This window comes from Propithecus coquereli, unplaced genomic scaffold (assembly GCF_000956105.1).
Source record: "Propithecus coquereli isolate 6110/MARCELLA unplaced genomic scaffold, Pcoq_1.0 Scaffold53, whole genome shotgun sequence".
Classification (NCBI taxonomy): Eukaryota; Metazoa; Chordata; class Mammalia; order Primates; family Indriidae; genus Propithecus; species Propithecus coquereli.
Genome location: NW_012151174.1, coordinates 5,694,875 through 5,717,970, shown reverse-complemented (window position 1 = coordinate 5,717,970; position 23,096 = coordinate 5,694,875).

Here is a 23,096-nt window from a genome sequence, read left to right as displayed (position 1 = left end):
ATGTAATATCAAAGGTAAAGAAGGCTCAAAGGCGAGTCTGTGTTTCCATGGGCTGTGCTTGTGTGTGACTGAGGTTAAGTATCAAAAGAGGTGGAGAGAGAGGTTGCAAAATACTGAATGTGAGATGCAGCGAGTGGTGGCCCAGAAGCCCCCAGTGGCCAGCCAGCCCCTCCCTGGAGCTTCGCAGCAGAGCATTTCCAGCAAACAGCTTTCCCAGGCACCCTAGAAGGCAGATTTCAGGTCATTTCCACCAACAGAGGACCACAGTGGCGTCTCTGCCACGTCATGGGCCACAGCTGTTCCTGCCCCCAGCAAGGCCTGGATCTCAGTCCTGGGGAAGTGAAGCTCTTCCTGTCGTGTCTCATCTCATCCATCTCAGACCGAGGGGTAGTGGCTACTCTTCCTTCCTTCCTTTCTTTCCATTTTTCTTTTCTTTCTTTCTTTCTTGTTTTTCAGAAACAACTGCCGTGCTCTGTCACCCAGGCTGGAGTGCAATGGCTGGAACATAACTCACTGCAGCCTAGAACTCCTGGGCTCAAGTGAGCCTTCTGGCTCAGCCTCCCCAGTAGCTGGGTCTGCAGGTCCATGCTACCAAGCCTGGCTAAATTTTAAATTTTTTTGTAGAGATAGGGTCTCACTATGTTGCCCAGGCTGGTCTTGAATTCCTAAGCTCAAAGCATCCTCCCACCTCAGCCTCCCAAGTAGCTGGGACCATAGGAGTAGCCACTGTGCCAGCATGGCTGCTCTTCATAGCCAGTGTTTCTATATTTTCCAGAGTTCTCTTTATTTCTTACTAGATGAATCCCTTTTTACTCTGATCCCTTGAGTTACAGTTGTCAATGGTCTTTCTATTATACTCTCTATGTTCTAATTACTCACAGCATCTTAGTCAATTGATTCTGGATACTAATTTTTCACGCCTATTTATATAGATACAGAAATTATGGAAAATTTTCTTCTGAAAACCACTCATTGGCATGCCACGGTAAATGCTACGTGGCTGATCACATCACCTGCAAGGCTGGACGACATCTTAGTTCAGGCTTCTGTAACAAATGGCCACAGACTGTGTGGCTGTAAACAACAGAAGTTTATTTCTCACAGCTCAGGAGCTTGTCATTCTGAGATCAGGGCACGAGCACAGGGAGACCCCGGGGAGAGCCCTCTTCTGGGCTGCAGACGGTGACTCTCATGCCCTCGCGTGCGGAAAGAAGGTGTGAGCGCTCTCTGGAGCCTTTTCCGTCCGAGCAGTAATCCCGTTCATGGCTCCATCTTCATGAGATAATTACTCCCCAAAGCCTCCACCTCCTGATACTCGCTGCAGGACACGATTTCAACACGTGAATTTTGGGAGTACACAGCATCCAGTCCACGGAAGACAGCAAAATGTTTTAACCTGGCAGAGAGCAGTAAAGGAATCCTCAGTCTCTTAAATGCTTTCTTTATATCTTCAAAGTGTTCCTCTGTGTTTTTCTGCAGCTCACATGTGGCTTAAAATCTCCAAAACATGCTATCTACTTCTTTCTCTAAAAATAAGACATCAGTTCTTGAAAGAATCAAACTGTGAGCGATCAAGCCGTTCTCACTATGATTTAATTGTCTCACAACTTTAAAGTGGCGGCACCTTGGCCTTGAACTACGCATGACTTACCGGACGCCAGCGCCCCCAGTTTTAGAATTCTCTTAACAGGCTGGGACGGGAAGTAAATCCTATGTATCTGTGAGCGTCCTCAGAGTCGATCTGCTGCTCTTCAGAGTCGTGGTAGTCTGACATTCATGCATGAGAATAGCCAAGAACAAAACTACCACGTGGGTCACATGACACGAGTAGGTGGGGCCGCCTGTGGCGGAGGACAGCCCGAGTGACACTGGTGAGCTCTGCTCACGCAGCCTGATGCCGGCAAGTTAGCGTCCCTGAAAACATGGAAGTCACACTCGGATTGATGTAGTGCAAGGCTTTGAAAGCAAGTATTCTCGGCTGTGGTACAGAAATGCCCTGCGTGTTTTGGGGTGACTTTGAGGATCTGGCAACAGTACGCCAGAAATTTTCCACCCACCAAATGCTAAAATTCAGATGGCATATTCTTAAGAGCCAGTGCAATGCTTATGAATGAATTTGTAAATTTATATTTATGATATGAGTAAATCCTTAAATGTATAAAACTTAAGCAGAGCTGGTGTTAGAAAACAAAGGACATAGGATTTATTTACATAAAGTTTGTTTTAAAAATTATCTAAAGAGACAGAATGAGCTATTTTGCTTCTGATGTTCAGATAATTTTGCATCAAAGTCTTAAAATTGCACATTTGTCAATCACAGACGAGGATAATTTAGTGATCTTCACCAGCTGTGTGAGCCCATCTTCTCTGGGAAGAAATAGCTGCGGTCGTGGGTCAGAACTCTCAGTGTCCTAACAGACTTCTGAGGTGGGAAGTAGCTTATTGTGTTTGGATTGAAACAAGTGTGGGCTTGGTTAACCTGAATTAATCTTGCAAAATAAATTTTTGTGCTTTCCGTTTATTTGCATCAAAATTATTTCTTGCTAGGCACCTTTTAGAAGATATCTATCACTTTCTCTTCATTCAATTTTATTATAAAAACACCCCCCCAAAACAAAACCTTTCACTAGTTATGTGACTCACCGTCCAAAACTAGGCATTTCTGTTTTGTTTCACATAGAATTGATTTCATCATGGAGATGAATTTGGCACCAAATTCATTATCCATTTAAGAGGAGCAACATTTCTTAGTAACTACGGAACTCTAAAAGCCCATTTCCAACTTCCAACTTTTCAAAAAATATATTTCTAATACTTTCATGGATTAATCATGTAAATCCAAGGATTTTATTTCCAAACTCTCTAATTTTTAATGTTAAAAAAAGCACCATTTACTTTACTGTCGTTGTAGGCCTTTGCTATCACAAAGGAAAAATAAAATGTTGGTTGTAGGATGCCATTTATGCACACTTAGAATACAAAGAATAAAATGCAGATCTATTGAGAAGCAATGGAAAAAATATATTGATTCTAATGGACTTTTGATTGTCAGTTACAATATTCTTGCTTTACATTTTTTTTCTCAGCTAAGTGCTACTTTCTCACTAGGACACGTGCATAGCTGTGCGCAGTAACAGTGGTTATATCCCATAATTACTTGACAGGAGTTCCCTGACTAGCAGAACTGAAATTTGATTTCTAATATGACTAATGTATGCTAATATGATTTAAATTGCAGAGAACTGAAAACTGGTTGATTTTATGCTATTAGAAAAACTATTGGTCTTAATTTCATAGACTGAATTATTCCCATGTCCTAACAATCCTATACCTAAGGTGTTTATATGCTGAATAGATTTTGTTTAAGAGATAACTATTTAAATACAAGATTTTCAGCTAATATTTTAAGACACACTTGCTGTATCTATAAAATATAGTCAGTCACATTTTGCGGATTTGGTAATCCAAATGCCCAATTGGGAAATGAATTCTATTTGGAAAAGAATTTACCTTATTTTAGTCTAATTGTGGCTGAGGTTTTCTACTTTAAAATATCAACCTAAAAAAACAAGGTTTATTAAATATTTATTAAAAAGTTATCTAATTTATATTTTAAACAGAATTTTTCTGAGTCATATAAGTAAAAAAATAAAACATTTTGTTTTATAGAGGACTCCAGAGTAAGTTCCAGAGCCTCTCCTGAGCGCACGTCCCAGGATTTAATAGCCCCACTCACAGGGAAGTCTTACTTAGATCATGTGTAAACCCTTCGTGTTCCACCCTAAACACACGTGCCCTGGTCGCGTGTTCTGCAGAGAACAAGAACAGCTGGCCACCGCCCTTTCTTATAGTAACCTTTCAGTATTTGAATTTCATTACCAAATTTCTCCTTAGTCAATAAAGGATTCTGTAAAAGTTCCCCATCAGAGGCTCTTTGACCCATGTTATTAAAATAACATTTCCTACATATAGCACAGAAAATGCACTTAGGTTCAAGACTTGTATGAAAGGGTTTGTTTCACCATGATTGAGAAACTTGTTAGACATGCCCATGAATTTCACCTTAAAAATAATAACTTACAATTCCTTTATGTAATTTTGTTTGGACATTTGTTTATTCCCTCGGCATCAACCACTTTCCTCTTCTCCTCATGATGTCAACGACATGTTTCTTTGGGAATTCCCTCCTCCATTCCCAGCCATGCGTTTTGGCTGTACTGGGCTCCATTTTAGCTCAGGGTTGACCCTGACGTGCTTCAGTCAATCATATTTCACTGCCCACCGTCTCTCCCTAACACCACTCACCTAACTAACTTATGCAGATGCGGCTGCGTGACCCACCTAGGCTGGTGACACACAGGATACGTTTGCCTGGGGCTTTTGCATAAAACTACGTTTTCTCTCTCTCTGCTGTAATAGGACCAGACCAGATGCTCTCTTCCTAACGCAGACGTGGTAGGGGCTCGCACTATTGCACTTGGAGAGTAGCCACCCTCGAAATAAAGCTGGTAAAAAGAAGGACGGAGCCTAGAGGAAGGGCATGACTCTCTTGACAGAACTGCACTTACAGCTGGGCCTGCTGCTGAACTGTTCTGGTATATTAGTAGTCACAGACATGACTTTATTTGTGTCAGTTATTCCTACATTTATATTTTTGTTTATTCAGTTCAACTGCAGTTGAGTTTTCTGTAACTTAAAAAAAGTAGATTAATTCATGAAATATTCAAGTTAAGCTTTTCTGGTTTCTACAGATGTTTGACTGGCTAACAAGATCCACCTGATAAATGTTTGGGAGAAATACGTATTTTAAATATATGCATTCTCAAGATTAACTTCTCTAAAAGCTAACAGTACTCATTAGCTGAGGAATACTTTTATTTTCTATTCTAGCTACAAAATCCCAAAAATAATAAATAATTATGATTGAATTCTTCAGAAGAACAAACTTTAATCTCCCAAATATGCCAATCTCAAATTATTGGATGTGCTAAATACATTTATATGATTAGATGCAAATAAGGAAGCAATTAAGTCATTATTCATTAGTGCTAATGGGCATGTTATTCAGGCCTATTTCTCAAGAAACAAGTGACTAATCTGTGAGAAAGGGTGAGCACCCGTCAGACTGCAGTGCAGGATGGGTGTGAACACCTTGGATCACAGCTTCCCAAATCCTATGTATAGCAGTGATGGCCCTGTAAAAATCACCTGCTAGTTTACATAATTTTTAGGGGAAAAACCTCTTGAGAGTCAGGTCTACATTTTTCTAAGTTAACATATTCTTCATATCATTTTTATAAATATTTTTATTTCTTATTCTCTCAAAATGGTCTCTGAAAGTATAATGTTGGTTCTGGGTTTGTCATACATGGCTTGTATCATTTTTAGGTAAGTCCCATCTGTGCCTATTTTGTTAAGCGTTCTTATCATAAAAGGGTGATGAATTTTTTTGAATGCTTTTTCTGCATTAGTTGAGTGGATCATATATATGGTCTTTGTTTTTGCTTCTCTTTATGTGGTGAATTACATTTATAGATTTGCGTATGTTGAACCATCCCTGCATCTCTGGGATGAAGCCCACTTAGTCATGATGGATTATTTTTTTTGATAAGCACCTGAATTCAGTTTGCTAGGATTCTGTTGAGAATTTTTGCATCTATATTCATAGGGGATATTGGTCTGTAGTTTTCTTTTTTTGTTGCATCCTTTCCTGGTTTTGGTATCAGAATGATGTTGGCTTCATAAAACGTGTTGGGGATGATTCCTTCCTTCTCGACGTTGTGGAATAATTTCTGCAGGATAGGCACCAGTTCTTCTTTGTAGGTCTGGTAAAATTTGGATGTGAAACCATCTGATCCAGGACTTTTCTTTTTTGGAAGGTGTTTTACTGCTGCTTCAATTTCGGTACTTGATATTGGTCTGTTCAGGAATTCTATTGCTTCCTGGTTGAGCCTAGGGAGGCTGTGTGTTTCTAAGAATTTGTCCATTTCCTCCATGTTTTCAAATTTATGTGCATAGAGATTTTTATAGTATTCATAGATGATATTTTGTATTTCTGTGGCATCAGTTGTAATTTCTCCTTTTTCATTTCTGATGGAGCTTATTAGAGTCCTTTCTTTTCTGCTTCTTGTTAATCTAGCAAGCGGTGTGTCAATTTTGTTTGTTTTTTCAAATAACTAACTTTTTGTATTATTAATCTTCTGTGTAGTTTTTTTGTTATCAATTTCATTTAGGTCTGCTCTTATCTTTGAGAGACAAAGATGTGGATCCAAAGTCACAGAAGTTATAAATGGCAAAGCCAGAATTTCTTCCATTCCTTTTATGTAACAACAGGGCATTCCTGCTCTCCATTGATCACCCGGTAGAAACTTGATAAGCTTTTTTTTAGTTTACATAAATATGAAAAGAGACATAAAAGTGGCTTCATCCACTTACAAAATGATGTTTACATGTAGCTTTTCCCAAATAATGTTACTAAATAATATGTACATGTAGCTATTACCTTCTTTCAAGGAAATCAGAGTGATTTTTTCCAAATACTATATGACAAATCTTACTGGAGGAGAGGGGATACTCATGAACATCCTCTCCTGCAGATGGAGAAGCTGACGTAGCTTGCTCAAGGTCAACCTGGGACTTTAACTGCTGTTGTCCAAGCTGGGTCTTTTCTAGGTCTCTTTCAGTTCTGTTTTATGTGCTGCGGGTCTATGGCCTGATTTTCAATTTACTAGGTTCATGTAAAATCAATATTTATTTTATATAGCACCTCACATTTCAAAAGATTCCAGGTAAATCAAATGTAGGCTTCATTCCATAAGAGTAATTAGATAGCCCCTCAAACATTGCTATTACTGCAAATTTGAAAGTTGTAAGTTGTCAGCATCAAAGGAAAAGTCACCTAGCTTACACTAGTGCCTTCCTAAAATACAACTAAAGATGATTTTATCTATGGCCAAACTCTGGTAATAAAAGAAAAACACAGTTGCTGCAAAGCTTTGAGTTTTGTTTTTGAATGTGACTCCAGGTGAACAGAAAATAAAAGCAAAGAAGGAATATATCAAATAATCAGCCGAAATGATTTTAGATAACCAAGGCATGTAGTGTCCAAAAGGTTCTTTGGAGTTGAGTTGTGAAATAGAATGTTAATTTTTACTTAGTTCTTTGAATCTAGACTTATTACAATACAATTTGTTAAATGTAATATTTATCCTGTTAAACGAACCAAGGGATAAATAGTGCAGTTTGTAAGGACTATTTTGAGAACATATAAGATATTACAATAATAAATGACTCAGGATGAGAGAATTACTAAAGAAATAGTAACCATGGCATGAAGAAAAAGACACACTAACAGCATGACTGTGTCATACTCAAACACAATGCCAGCTTCTGCCCTTGGAGGGCCCCAGCCTATCCTTCAGCTGTTCCGTAATCTCCTGGACAAACTAGCATCGGGGTATTGGCATCTGAGCTAGTCCTCCTACCGTGTCTGGGGCAATGACCTTGCCTTTCTCACTCTGCCCGGAGGGTGCACTCCCCCTACAATGCCCACCACTTCCGTTAGTTGTGAGTTTACCCACCTCCAGCCCCAACACCCAACGCATATTACTACCACATGAGCACCTTAGTGTTGCTCGGTTAGTACCTATTTGATGGCAAGTACATGTGGTGCTTATTTTCCATTCTTGTGATTCCCTAACCAAAATGTACCCCCATAATATCCTGAAATTAAAAAAAAAAAAACTAGACAGCGCTCCTGTCCTACGCGGTGCTTCGAATCCTTCCTTCTCTGACTTCCTATACGGGTACTCCTCAGGTCTGTGCCATTCAGTCAGAAACGGTAATTTCTATTTTCAAATAGTTCCCTTGCCCAAAATGCATGTGATCAAACATTTTTCTAGAATTCCAATGTTTTTAAGATTTTAGAAAGATGACATTAATATAATATCTAGGCTATTGCTTATGTCTGTCCTGTGGAGTACTTGTAATCAAACAACTGCAGAAAAGAGTAAGACTATTTGAGCAGAATAAACAAAGAATAATAAGTACCCTCAAGTCAATTCAAGTCAAGTTTTGCCAAGACATTAGTCCCAGTCAGGTTGGTTTTCAAAGATATTTGGATTTTAAAATGGAAATAAGGGATTATGAGTCTCTTTGAGTAAATAACTGAATGTCACTGTAGATTATTCTCTGCCCATTATTGTCTCATTTATTAGTATTTTTCCCCAAACTCAGTCATTTATTCTTCTGGCCCTCACAATCAACTGTGACATTTAGTTGATTGCAGAAAAATATTAAGTAAAATCACAAGAAGAAATTAGGAGAACAACTATTCAGAAACAAATTCCTCTAATAATGGCAAATATTAGTTCAAAATTACTCGTAATACCTCGTGGTGCAGGGGAGACAGAAAAAAACCCATATAATGTAAATAAAAAAATATAGTTTTTCCTTGATGGTAAGGCAATGCTTTATTTTAAACATATGACTGGCTTGTATTCAGAGTGGAAGAAGAAAGGAGATATATAATATATATATATTTAATTTCAGATTAAAAATAATAATAACTGCAGTACCCTAGATCAAGGCTCTCTAACTTGCATAAATTGCCTAATATTTAATGCCACAGTTTATAGCTACCTTAATATGTAAAAGTATAACAACAATAATGATTATATAAAGACAAGTTGTAATAAACAATAATAATATCAAATTAGTTAGAACCCATAAAATTATAACATTGAAAATTAAAATCTGTTAGTTCCACTTCCACTATTAATGAATTAAGATTGTTTGGCTCACATTTTTCTCTTAAAATATCTGGTAAAAATCTTTTTTTTAATTTACATTATATGGATTTTTTTCTCAAATTCAAATAAGATATGCCTTAAGTTTAAAACTTCATAACTAACTGTAATTATAAGAAAAGTCAATATCCCTAGAATTGTGGAAGTAGCATATGATTCTCAATCCTTTTTTTCCCCTCAGGTATTGAGTATCTCTCTTTATTTTAGGGTTTTTTTCTTAATTTCAGAATATTATGGGGGTACAAATGTTTACGTTACACTTATTGCCTTTGCCCCGCCCGAGTCAGAGCTACAAGCCTGTCCATCCCCCAGACGGTGCACACCGCACCCATCAGGTGTGAGTTTACCCATCCCCTCCTCTCCACCCCACCTGCCTGAACACCCAGAACACTCTGTAGGAAAAGCTGGGCTGCCGCCGCCTCAGACCAGGTGAGAGGAATGGTTTGTCGAGACAAGCACTGCTCAGAACCCAGTCTCCACCTGCGCTACAGCTTTTCTGAACAATTTACTGCCACCGGTGGAAACAATTCTTCATGCCCATAATAAAGGTTTGTCAACCATCCAAGAGGAAAATCAATTACTAAATACTTCTTTGCCGTGAAGGAGACAAATGTGGTGTCTAAATGCAAGTGCCTATGAACAAGTCCCATTTAAAACAGACTGTAGTCAACTCTTGGCTGGGAACACAAACAAGGAAATGTTCTGCCTTCTGTGAAACCAGCAGAGACGTGGCATTATAGGGAATTTCTGAAATGGTTGCAGTCAGTAGACATTACCTGACTTTGGGGGTAATAGTCCTTTACAAAATTAATGGTGAAAGATTTAGTTATAGAGATCTCCCTGCAGCCTAACATTAATCAAATCCCTTTTCTCTGTACGCAAGTATGAGTAAGATTTCTCAACGGGGCAAAAAGTATGATTGAATTCTGTGCCTATTTTATTTTTCTAGGTCCAGAACCTTATGACAGAATAATCAGCAGTTTCACAAAGCAATATTCCACCAATTTTTAAAAAATTGGTTTTAAAAAATCATATTTATGATGATTTTTTCCTAGGGATTTCATGATTATCATCAATCCAGGAAGCAGTGCAATGCCTTAGAATAAAAAAAAAAGAAAAACCTTTTAAAAATCGATACAGAAAGTTCTTTGGTCTTCCTTAATAATAAAGAATACCATTGTTAAAATTACTAAAAATGTTTAAATTTATTTAGATATATATAATTTTCATGTTGGATAGTAACAGGATTTACTAAGATAATTTTTAAAATGTTTCTAATGATAGTTATCCTGATAGAAAAAAAATGAGGCAAAATATTAACAAGCTTTTTGGAGCAAATAACAAATGTAACTATTATAAAAAATAAGTCTTGCAAAGTTTCTGCATTGGGTGATATAAAAACTGAATTCTCTGGGGCCTGAGCAATTAATGTCTTCATAAAACAATTTATATCTTCATAAAAGATATAAACAATTATATCTTCATAAATCCAGAACCATAAACTCTGTGATTAAGAAACCATTTGTTTCTTACAGAGACTGGCAATCATTTTCATTTGCAAATTTTAAACATATTTGGAGCTGTATATGAAGTTCTCATGTTTGTGCAGAGAATAGCCAAGTACGCGTGACGAATGGTAACATGAGCTTGGAAAAGCATGAGAATTTTGTGCTTTATTTCAATGATGACGTAGGAAGGTAAATATCTCCTTTATGTTCCAGAAGGAAATAACTTTTCAATGTAGATGAGGTTATAGTTCTTTTACCACAAGTTAGAGAATTAAATTAAGCTATTATAAAATTTCTTCTATCTATACAAAGGCTGATTATTGGTAATAAATCCAAAATACACATAAAAATCACTTGGCAATTTAATAAACATGTTACTTTGAATCGATAATAATGCTGTGAATTAATAATAAAAGCAGTAGTATTGTATATAAAGTTAGCATTGTTTATAAAATTTTTAACTGCACTAAGTGTTTCATTACATACTATGAAAATATATATACGTATATGTGTACATATGTTATGTCTTTTCTACCACCCTGATGAGGAAGGTATTACCCCACCGTGCACAGTGGAATAAACAGAATCGAAGGGGCCGAGTGACGTGCCCAGTTTCCTTCCTCTGCTAAAACTGTCCTCTCTCTGATGCCACAGCTCACGCGGCCACGTGTGTTGACCCGACCTAAAACGAGCTGACCTCAGCAACTGGGTCAGGAAGAAGTTCTGTGGAGTCATTTCACTTCCAGAATAATCTATAATTATGGGACTCATTAGATTATGTAAAGTAAAAAGTCTGAGTCCTGAGGCAACATTCTACAAAACCATTTGCTTCTCACACTCACACAAAAAAGAAAACACGTTCTACGGCCTCTACAGCAGTGCTGCTTACGCTACTGAAGCAAAAACCAGAGGAACTGGACTGACGCGTGATAAAGCAGATCAATGCTTCTCTAATTTCAGCCTCTAAACCAACAGTGCTTGTTTTAGTTGTCCTTACAAATACTTTTCAGTCCCTCATCAGGGCGTCACAGGTGTGGCTCCTGTGAGCCCAAAGGGACACAGCGGATAAAATGCCAGGAAAGCAAGTGACTTAAAGCTACATTCAGTCCGTAATGTCAAGGGAAGCTGTTAAGGAGAGTTAAGGCATCTCACTGTTAACGTTAAAGCATCTTTACAAAATCGAACCACTGAGTCCCGGCGTGCTCAGCTAACGAATGTCTTTGTATCCTTAGTTTGGACACGGCATGAAGCCCTCCAGTGTCTCTCATTAAACTGTCTATAAGGCAAACTGCAGATGCCCTGAAATGAGGCTCATTTAACCGACCCCTTTATGAGACTTATGGCATCAGAGTCACATATCCAATTCCCGCTGATTAAGGAAGTTTTATAGAAGCAGAACCAGATGAAAATGGAACTATCTGAGCTGTGCCTATAAATATTGTGTGCAGCGACAAGCCCTTCAGAAGTGTTTATTGAATGAAAAATTGTTTTTTCGCCCTGAGTGCTGTACTTCACCAGAGGCCCCGAGATCTCTGCCAATATTCTTTCACATGTGGAAAGATCACAGAGTGGGCATTCAAGCCGGCAAAGGCACCTTACCCTCAACGATGCTTTCTCCTTAAAACTTCGTGGGAAACTATGAATCAATAATGCATTTGTAGTAGGAAAGTGGGTTTTACCAGTGACAATCACCTTGATCTTTAACTGCTCAAAGGAGAAAAGAGACAGAAAAGAAGGTTTACAAGCTCCATGACTCATTCAACGGTGAGCTCAAGCTGGATGAATGATTTATTAGGACCCAATTTATTTCTTCTCCTCTAAAGCTAGTCAGGATAAAGAGCACTTATTTTAAAACTACTCTTGGTTTGTGGTGTTCTTTTGATCTCCTTTTTGGGGCTAGCTTAAGAGAAATGCATTGTATTTTATACTCTGAAACTTCTAAGTTTTAAGATTTTCAATTAATGAAAAATTTTGAACATAATTCAAATCCTTTCGAGAGCTAAGAGACTTATACATGTAGCTTGGACTTTTAAAGATTAACATTTTCTGCAATATTTATTATGCAACTTTCATACTGCAGGTTTTATGACTTCAATATTTTTCTTCTATATTTTGAATTTCCTGCAAATATTTGGAATTTAGAAGCTAAATACCATTTAAAAGTCAGAATTAATATGATAAAGAATACAATTGATATCTTATTCACATTTCCATGTCCAAGTCAAAACTGATATTTGACACTTGAGTTTTTATTCAACTGTGCTTTTTGATATCATGTGAATATAGATGCCTACTGTTCTCAGTGCAGAGCCACGAGTTACGATACCGTTTTGTCAATGCATGTTAGTACTGTTATCATATAAATAATAGTTCTAACTTGATGAAGACAATCGGGTGGACCTATGTTGGCTTGCATAGCTCTGAAATACCCCCCAAGCCATAATGAATCAGTCATATGCAAGTGTTGTTAAAGAGTCATAGGATATCTGAGCTGGAAGTTCGTAGGAGCTGTAGTTGTTTCCCAGGGCTGCAGGTACGAAGTACCACACTTTGGATGGCTCACAAATAACAGACATTTATCACCCCACAGTTGTGGAGGCCAGAAGTCCAAAATCCAGGTATCTGCAGGATCACGTTCTCTCTGACACCTGCAAGGGAAAATCCTTCTATGTCTCTTCCTAATTCTGGCGCTTTGCTGCACTTCTGACGGTCCTTGGATTACAGCCATCGCACCCTGGTCTCCGCCTCCCCCCTCACATGGTGTTCTTCCACCAGGCACGTGTCTCCGTGCCTCTCTTCCTCTTCTGAGAGGACATCAGTCACACTGGATTAAGTGTGACTTCATTGCCTCATTTCCAAATAAAGTTACATTCTGAGATTTGTATTCAATGCCCTTCTACACCCCTGTGAGAGTTAGAACTTCAACAAAACTTTTTAAGGGACATATTGAACCCTTAACAAGAGTCGTCTATCAAACCATTTTCGTTGAGGCTAAGAAATTAACTTATGTTGGAGAAAGTTTTATAAACGGAGGATTTGTGTATATCATTCTTGTGGTACATGCCTATACACTTTGATTCATTGTGTACAGTTGAATTCTGTGCAGAATTTTGTATAACTAACCGTATATCTAAAAAGGGTAAAATTTGCTTTATGTAAATTGTACTTCAATAAGCCTGATAACTCCCTAATCACATCCTCTGCTTCACCACAGACTTCAACAATCTATTTCTAGCTTTTCATACATTTTTTCCCTAACCACCAAATATGCAATAAAAGGCCTTTCATTTATGACTAAATATATATGTATATATATCTGTGTGTATGTGTGTATACATATGTGTGTGTGTGTGTATGTATGTAATTCATTTTATTTGTCCCTAATAAGGCAAAATGGGAGCTGAAAAGACACAGGAGCATATACATTTACTAATCACGTGGCTCGTTAGTTTGGCTGTTGTTAACGTGGCAGCATAATGAGACGAGCTTCTGTTCTGGGAGCCCTTCTATTTCCAACACACACAACTGCATAGCAATGCTTTTCTTTAAGACTTCGTTCCCTTAGTAGTGAGTTAGGCATTTGAGGAGTTCTATATTAATTATTTCATGCCACTAGAAAATCCTTTAATTACAAAGGAGCATTATCAAGGGCCTGTCCTCTTGCATGCTCAAGGCTTGTAGGAACAGATGTGTTATCACTTCACATTGCAGAGGTAGCATCCACACACGAGTACAGGCTCATACAGCAAATCGGGACGTAGTCCACTCCTGACATGCGTTACTGAGGAAAGCATGTTGCGTCAGTGGTTCTGCTCTAAGGCTCTCAGATAAAATCTTGATGTCGGAAAAGCAAGCAAGCCGTGGTACTTTATTTTAATACCTTAATCCACATAGTAGAAGACGTGGGTGATACACAGGTGGAAGACGATGTCCTCCAAAGAGGACTTGTAAGCTGGCGCAGGCACTGACTGTCTAACGTCACACCTGCTGACCCTCTGCAGTTGATGACATCAGTGTCCTAAATTAAACAACTTAAAGAGGCAATGTGATTTTAAAATAATCGTTTAATTCCTAAATATATTAATAGTATTAACAATTTGAGGGGTCATGGGAACCTGGAGGAATCCAGTGAAAACTATGAACATTCTCTGCTGACAACTGTGCATGTCACAGTGGTATAAACGTTTGCATAACATTTCAGGGCTTTAGTGGGCTGCCTGTTTTATACCCCTCCATTTAGGGGATGTTCCTAGAAAGGTAATTACTGGAATATGCATTATGGAACAAAATACATTTAGTACTATTTTTTGAGGCATTTGACATAGAACATAACTGTTTCCACTGGAAATTGTGTTGAGGAATCTGGGCTTTTTTCAAAATTAAATTTTTTCATTACGCTTCAGAAATTATTCTAGAGCTAGGTGTAACATTTAGTGACTTACAACACGTACCTTGTTTATGCAAGACATTAAAATCAAGTATTGAGTAGAATAACTTTGATCCTTTTAACCAGCCTGAAATTATCTTGTTTGCAAAAAATAAATTCAGTTGATATAATAAACAAACAATTATTTTAATGCAAAAGTTTGCCCAGATTTCTGATTTCTTTTAGTTGTTTACTATATGGCATAAAAGCAGAGGCTCAAAAGGAAAGTATAAGGAAGGAAGTTTATCAGTTGGATGTAAAAATCCTCAATTAATACAATAGCATTGAGTCACTCAGCATGGATCACATATTTAGAAATAAACCATCAGAAAAATGTGTAGGTCACTTCATACTGGCTTTGAACTGTGGTCTCTATAGCAGCAGGCTGGATAGCTTTAGTACCTCTGAGATCTGTGAAAACACAATCTGATTTGGGTTATCACTGCTTAGATCAATAACTCAGGCGAGGATTGTCACATTAGCCTTTTGTCTTACTATATTCAGTTTGTCCATTTTGTCACATGATTTACAGAAAGATTAGACTATTTGGTATATATAGGACAGGATTCAAGGTAAGAAGTGTGCCTTTCCCTTTAAGTTAAAAAATGTATACGTAATAAAATATGCAAATCATGTACCATTTTGCTAAGCCTTCCTTGCTCAAGATGTAAGACTCCTCAAGTACTGTTGGAAAAAAAGAAAGAAAAAAAGACAACAAGAAAGAGAAAGAACGTGCCTTATTTAAAGTGTTACAAATTAATTATGCAGTTTGATAAGACTTGTTTCTTCCAAAGAAGTATTTATATTCTATGCAAAAGAGCACACAGCATTCTTTAATTCTTTGGCAGTGCATGGTGTCGCTTGCCTGTGGCTCCTACCGTATTTGCATTAGCTTCTCTCGTTCTCGCTGCATAGGATGCTCGTGATCACCAAACTCCAGGTTCCGTGCACCTTCTCGGGGCTTTCCCGGCACCCACCATGCATGGGCCCCGACACAGGCTGTCTCTCCTGTCCCATCATTCCGTGTCGAAAGCATGTAGCCAAATACTTGACATGATGCTTATTAAGTAAATGAATTAATGAATATATTAATATATGTAATAACCCTTTTCTCTTACTAAGCACAGCATACCAAAATGAATTCGTAGTTTTCATGTAGCTTTAAGTTTTTATTTCTGTTTACACCAAATCATCTTCCTCAAGTCTGTGATTTTCCTTCTTGATTGTCACTCCCAAATTTAGAAACATCTTAAATTTATGCATAAATCTAGAATATTACAAATGTTATTTTAAAGGCCAAACTAATCAAATTATTGTCATCATCTCTAAAGCTTTATAGAGCCCACTTTAGTCATTTGCTTATAATTCCAAAGACTATTGTTTATGAGGCTCTATGTAGGTTGGACAATCATCCTACATTTAAGATATTCTTCTACATACTCAGTGATCATTTACTAAGTGCCATCTATGTGCCAATAACTATGGTAGGTGCTAAAAAAAAGATAAATGTAACGTGGTTCTCACAACTCAGGGCAAAAGGCAAGAGTATAAATAAACAAATTTAGCTATTTTTCTTTATGTGTATGCTTTTTAATTTTATAATATTTTAAGTGTGTTTTATTGAAAAAGGACCTTAATAATGGCTATAACAATGTGATAAATGCTATATAAAAAGATGCCCAAAGCACTGTGGGAGCACAAATGAGATATATTAAATAGATCACTACGTAAGCTTTCCCCAGGCTTACAGTTCAATATTTTCTTCATACAAATGTGCAAAGTAATACAACTAAAATAATGCATTCTTATCTGCCTTGTTCTTGGAATATCCTTGTATTATCAAGATATATTAGGTTTTGGGAGGGCAGCATTGACTTAGTCCAGACAGCAGGGTAGCTATTTCAAAGTCTTTTTACAGTTGGGCCTCTACCTAAATCTACGCATGAAAGTGGCCCGTCCAGATGTCTCTAACCCTTCATGCCAGTAGTGTGCAGAAACGCACAGAAGGGTCTGATTTTTGAGAACAGTTCTCCTTTAATCAAGAAAGCTAACTTTGTTGTTTATGCTCCTAAATCACTCTTAGGTTATTCTTCCATTTCTAAAATATGTATATATCTAAAAACTGTAATGTCAATTCCAGCTTCCAACTCCTTTCTCCTCATTATTTTATACAAACCTGAGAATTTTGTATTACTCTTGAATGGCGCGTTTCTGCCATTGCCGTATATTTGTTGTTCTATTTGATCCCTGTTCAGCCTTCTCTAGATGATCCCCAGGAAGAACTGGCATTCTGTTGTCCTGTTAGTATCGGGCTTTGTTTTTTTCTAAAATGGTTGATTTCCCCCTCTGTTTCTCTGTGTTTCAATAGCCTTTAAAAAAACAGAAATACATTCCTGGCTGCAATTGGATAGTAAGAGGCACAAGGTATTATAGGAGTGAGGAACATTCTCCTGCAGAAATTAGAGAGCGTTCTCAGCCACCCTGTGTGCCGTCCTTGCGTCCAAGGAGAGAGCCCTCTCCGAAACGAGTCCTGCCTGTGCCTTGTCAGTCCTGCGATCCCCTCGCCTGCGGCTCTCACTGCTTCACAGATGAAGGTTACTTTGCATGGCGAGATGAGTGTGGGGATGTCGTGTTTGTGGGTGCTCACTCTGCACAGCGCTGAGCAGAGAGCATCATTGTTCACCTGTGCTCCACCCGAAGTTGAATGAACCATGTCTTAGGAGCCGTTCTGTTTCCGGGACACGGCCTCGTAAATACACAGGGCTTGCTGCGCTGCTAGAGCCAGATCTGTCTCGTGCCCTGTTCTGCCTCGTGCAGTGGTGCAAGATGTTGCCGGAGCAGGCTGGGTGAAACTCCCATCCACTAAAGTTAGAAAGCTGTCATTAGACAAATGTATCTTCATTTAACAACTTCTCGGAGTCTGAGAGAATAATCCGGAAATATCTCGAAACTACTTATTTGTCAGTCTACACTCCTTTTAAAGTTTTATTGGATCCATGAGTTCTTTAAATCTAATTTGGAAACCTTTTTCAATTTATATTAAAAACTACCTCTTTGAAGATTTCGGGGATTCTCCAGTATCCCAGTTTTTTATTTAAAAAATGAAGGTACAGTGTATTCCCTTATAACATTATGCAGTTTGATCATATATTTTTCAGTTGTTATCTTTTCCAATAATTTTAACTTTTAAGGATCGGAGTTCACAGAATTGTTTTTTAGAGACCTGGTCTCACTGTGTCGGCCAGGCTGGAGTGCAGTGGCTGTTCACAGGCAGGATCACAGCTCAGCGGAGCCTCGAACCCCCAGCCTCACGTGATCCTCCTGCCTCAGCCCACCCCATAGCTGGGACTACAGGCGAGTGCCACCGCACCCAGCTCACAGAAAATGTTTAAATGTTTTTGTGTAGCTTACGTGTTTATCTCTCATTTACTCAAGCCTTTCTAAGGCTGGCTGGTTTTATGGCAATAAGATTAATGTAGGTGATGCATCATGGGATTGCTTGATGGCAAGAAGAGAGTTTCTTGTTTGTTTTTGTCTTTAGGCTATAGAAGATATTTTTTTTTTTGGAAACTAGTTATTCACAAGTCATTTTTTTGAATCACAATATAACATTATAGTCCATTATCTTACACATTATAATTAATAATATGAGATATATTTCTTATTTATGTTTCATTTCCCAGAAGACTTTAGCATTTCAACTTAAAACCGGCATTCTAATAATTGTATTTTGGCATTCGGATAATTACTGTTTAGATTACTTGTTTTCTGATATTTAGGTAATGTACTGCCCAGGGATTTCTGAAAGTATAGATACATTCTATTCATATGTTCATGTAGCAAATATTTATTGAAGCTTTCTATGGGAAAATCTCAATGCCAGGAGCAGTGGGCAAAGAAAAAAATTACCACGGTTCTCCAGTTCTCCCCTTGAAAATTTCCTGAATGTTAGAGAAATCAGACCAAAAAAATGTAAGTATAATAAAACCAGATGAACAACATGTTCAAGTTTTTCGCTAGGTTCTCCAAGCCCACGTAAGAAAGAGCTACTCATTTTGCTAGGGTGTGTTTGGGAAAGTTTTCACATGGGAAATGCCATCAAAATGAGGCATTTTATTAAAACACAAAGACAATAAGACAGCAGAAATAATGTAACATAATTTCTAGGACTGTGCTATACTTACATATCAAATGCATTACTGAATCTTTAATGTGTGTCTAACTATAACTGACCGACTATTAGAGTATATATTTTAACAGAAAATTTCTAGCGGTGATGGATAACATATCCAAAAGAACACTGAACAGGCTAGGGATGCTCGTGAATTTGCCACAGGTATTCAGTATTTGCCAGAGGTCTAAGTCTGCTGATGATGTTGAGTTTTATTGTGAATCAGTGAACACAGTCCACAACCCTAATTATCTACATTAATGGACATTACAAATAATGGAAGTTTGATCCAGAAGCCACAATATAACTTCAGAAGCGTATATAAACAGGTTCCTGTTGTGAGTCTTGATACAAAGAGAAAGTCGCCTTCTCTAAAATTCCTACAGTAAACCCTTCACAACTGTCTTCCTAACATTATTCAATCCATGTACCTTTGTAAATGCATTTTAATGACTGTGATGAAGACCTGACAATGTAATAACTCTCATGGCATACTGCTCTTCTATACTGCCTCTCACAAATGGGAATTGCATATCTGGTGTGGTGAACAAAATTTGGGTCATTTGCTAAACTTCACCCTTAATTTGTTATATTTCTGGGTTTTTTTGATATTTGATGAAAACATTTTAATAAAAATGTAATCAGTAGGAAATATTGTCTCTAAAGTATCAGGTGGTCCCCAGAGGGCTCACGGCAGCATCAGATTCCCTCCTCTAGAAAATCTCTGTCTTCTCCCCGCAAAGGTAAATGTATTTTCCTCTGTCATCTTTAAGTAACTCATTTTACTTCTATTTTGCTATTTACAGAAGTGCTGAAGTTCTTTATTTTGTTGGCCTGCTTGCTTTCTCGCGGGGTTGTGGACCCTCAGAGGTTGGGCTGTGTACTATTTATATTTTCATTTCTAATGAGTGGCATGATGTCTGGTACCCCAAAGGTATTTGAATCATTATTTGTGGAATGAATAAGCCATGAGTGAAGGTTTGGTATCGATGACGGACTGTGTAACATCATCTTTTCTTTCGATTGCGATACTCCCGGTTTCCTCCTCTTTGGCTCTCCCTGCGCACACCTGTGTGCCCTCCCCCACCGCCCTGCATCCCGTTACCTTAGTGGCCATTGTTCAGGAAGAAGACTCAAATCCCTCCACTGAATTTTAGAATTTAATCACATAAAAGGGTAAGAAATTCAATCAAACCGCTACACAGTTTGTCAAGAGAAAAAAATGAACAACGGTGGCACATTTTCCTGAGTTTTATTTATGTTCTGGAAAATGGTTTCCTCCTGACCTAACCACCACTGAAAAGAAACATTGTTTCTTAAAATGTCACCAATAAATTTAGCAGAGTGATATTAAGCATTTTATAGGAGAAACCCTAGCCAATACAAGCAAAAATTCATCTAGCATGAGTTTCACACTTTCTCTGAACTTTATTCTTCCTAAAATTATAAACACTAATTATTTGAGAACAGCCAGTATATTTGCTATGTAAAGAATCTTAAGACTGAGTTGTGTGACGTCCATTAGTAGTTAAGGAACAGAAGAGAAGATAGTTTATAGCCCCAAAACGAAGATCATTCCTACAGAGTTGAATTCACACTCATTTTCTACTTAGATCCAAGATGAATCTGTTACTGGAGTATTAACATCATATGGATTATCTCAGTTTTGGCATCATGACAAGCGTTCTTTATATTACAGTTCAGTTGATTTATCTCCCAGCCATCCTGTGGCAGGGCCGTTATTAGGTGGGTGCAGGGATGTGATACAGAGGAGTTCAAGTTAACCTTGCTTCACAGCAGTGACACGAGTTAATTGCCTTCCTGTCACTAGACTTCACAAGGGTCTATTGCGCATTACATCTCGTTATTGCAGGCACAAGTCATTATCTCCAAATCACCCCTTGTCGGGCCTATGCGTGACCGTCTTCCTTGTGCCCCATACAGACAGACACGAGCAACGTCATCAAATATTCAAAAAGAACTAAACCATAGAAATGAAACTTCATTTTTATAGAAATTTCATTACAAATATATAAAAAGTTTAGATATTTAGTTCTAGTCCATGCTCCCTTCCTCCCTTCTTCCCTCCCTCCCTCCCTCTCTCCCTCCCCTCTTCTTACCTCCAGTGTCCACTGAGTGCTTACTGTGTGTCAGGCACCGTTCCAGGGGCTCGGGATACACCAGTATAAAAACAAAGTCCATGCTCTGCTGAACTTTAACGTTTTCTCATCATACATTATTTTCAGTGACAAAAAATATTTATTGAATGCCTGCTGTATGCATGATAGTCAAGAGTGAGCCTCAACTACACATCAATCAATGATAAAATCATCTCTTGCTAGTAGAGATGTGCAGACTTCAAAATGAACACAAACTACAAATACTGCTTTGTCTAGAACATTCTTAAAAATATCACCTAATTTGTTCAATGCAAAAATTCACACGGAACTCGGAAGATAAGTACTTTAAGAAAATTAAGGTAACCCTTTGTTATGGGCTTCAGTTTTCCTAACTGAAAAGTAGAGTCAGAGAGTCTGTGAAACACCCATGTCTTTATGCTATTCCTTTTCGAACCCTGGCACAAGAACAAGGAAAGAAAGGAAGTAAATTTTAATCAAACACTCCCCACGCACCTGCCCCCAGGCCAGTCCCGTGTTATCCTGCTCTCGGTTGACCATACAAATCAGAGGCCACCAAAGACCACGGAAGAAGCTGAATCTCTTAGAAAAATATTTTCATCAATCTGCCTCTGTAACCTGATAAGGAAGACCCCCATCTATTACCTGGCACATCAGCCACCTGAGACCCCACCCCTCGGACCGCCCAAACCTAATGAAAGTGGGAAAAAATGGGTACATGGGGCTCAGAATTTGGTGGCGAGACCCCTCTGAGCCCACCGGCGAATAAACTTTGATTCTCCGACTCTCCGTGTGCCTCTCGGTCTGTCCTTGGGACCACCTGCCATAACACTTGCTGTAACAATCCCAGGCAGAAAGATTTATTGTAAAAAGAAAACCTTTCCAGCGAGAGTTATTGGAATGGAAATCATCACTAGGTGTGTCACTTTTTTTCCTTTGGAACCAGGATCTTCACTCCTTATGCAATCTGTATGTTCCAGCACAGAAAATATGTCTACGTAATCGAGACTCACTTGTAGGCTAAGTGAACACTTATAACTATATCTTACATACTTTTCTGTATTGGTTCTATATTTTCTATTTTGCTTCTATGTTTGTATTGTTGTATTTACTCATGCCTACAATGTACAACTATTCTGATAAGTGCATGAATGAAAATTATTTATTTGGAAAGACAAATGTGAGTAAAATGATGCCATGTCAATAGTCTGTGCCACCACCCTCTGAGATGCCCAGTAACCACCTGCAGAAGCACTAACAGTACTCTCAGCTGCAGTGAGGACAGGAAAACTGTTGCCAGAATAAGCCAAAATTCCTACCATATGCACAAATGAGACTAGGTTGTATTCACAGTATATAAATAATTTTGGATTCCCAGAACTAAATAGACTTTTCTTTTTATTCTTTTTTCTTTTTTCTTTTTCTTTTTTCTTCTTTCTTTTTTCTTTTTTATATGCTGTCTTATGTTTAAGAGAGGCAACATCTCTACCAAAAGGAAAATGAAACAGGGATTCTTTTATTGTGTTGATATTCCTATGTTTTAGGAATATTTGTGTGTCTACTGAGTGTGCGTGTGTGTGCAGTTTCCTAATATGAAGCCATAAAACTTGCCATGGACCATGTTAAGACGTAAGTACAGACATTTGGTTGGGCAGAGTTGTAGTGTTTATGATCAGTTTTCTTTGTCTTTTTTCCCTATTCTTCCTCAATCTGCACATCACCTCCTCGAGGTAGATTCCACAAAGACCATTGCCGTGAATCCTCAGCCCAAACCATTTATTTAGCAATGTGGTAGGCATTTTACCCTTATTCACTACCGTTCTTTCCTCCGGACCATTTTTCAGAGTGCTACGATTCGTGAATTTATTTCCCTTTTGACAAAATTTCTCATGAGCAGAAAATGTCATATTAAAAATGTTAAAAATTATTGAAACAAATGTGCGAGCAGATCGAGGGATTTGCCTCTACCGCGTCCCCCAGGCCCGCTCTCCCATATGGCTTTCTCTTTCTGACTCCCAGCTCTAGGGTCTAGTCCAACCTCGGCCC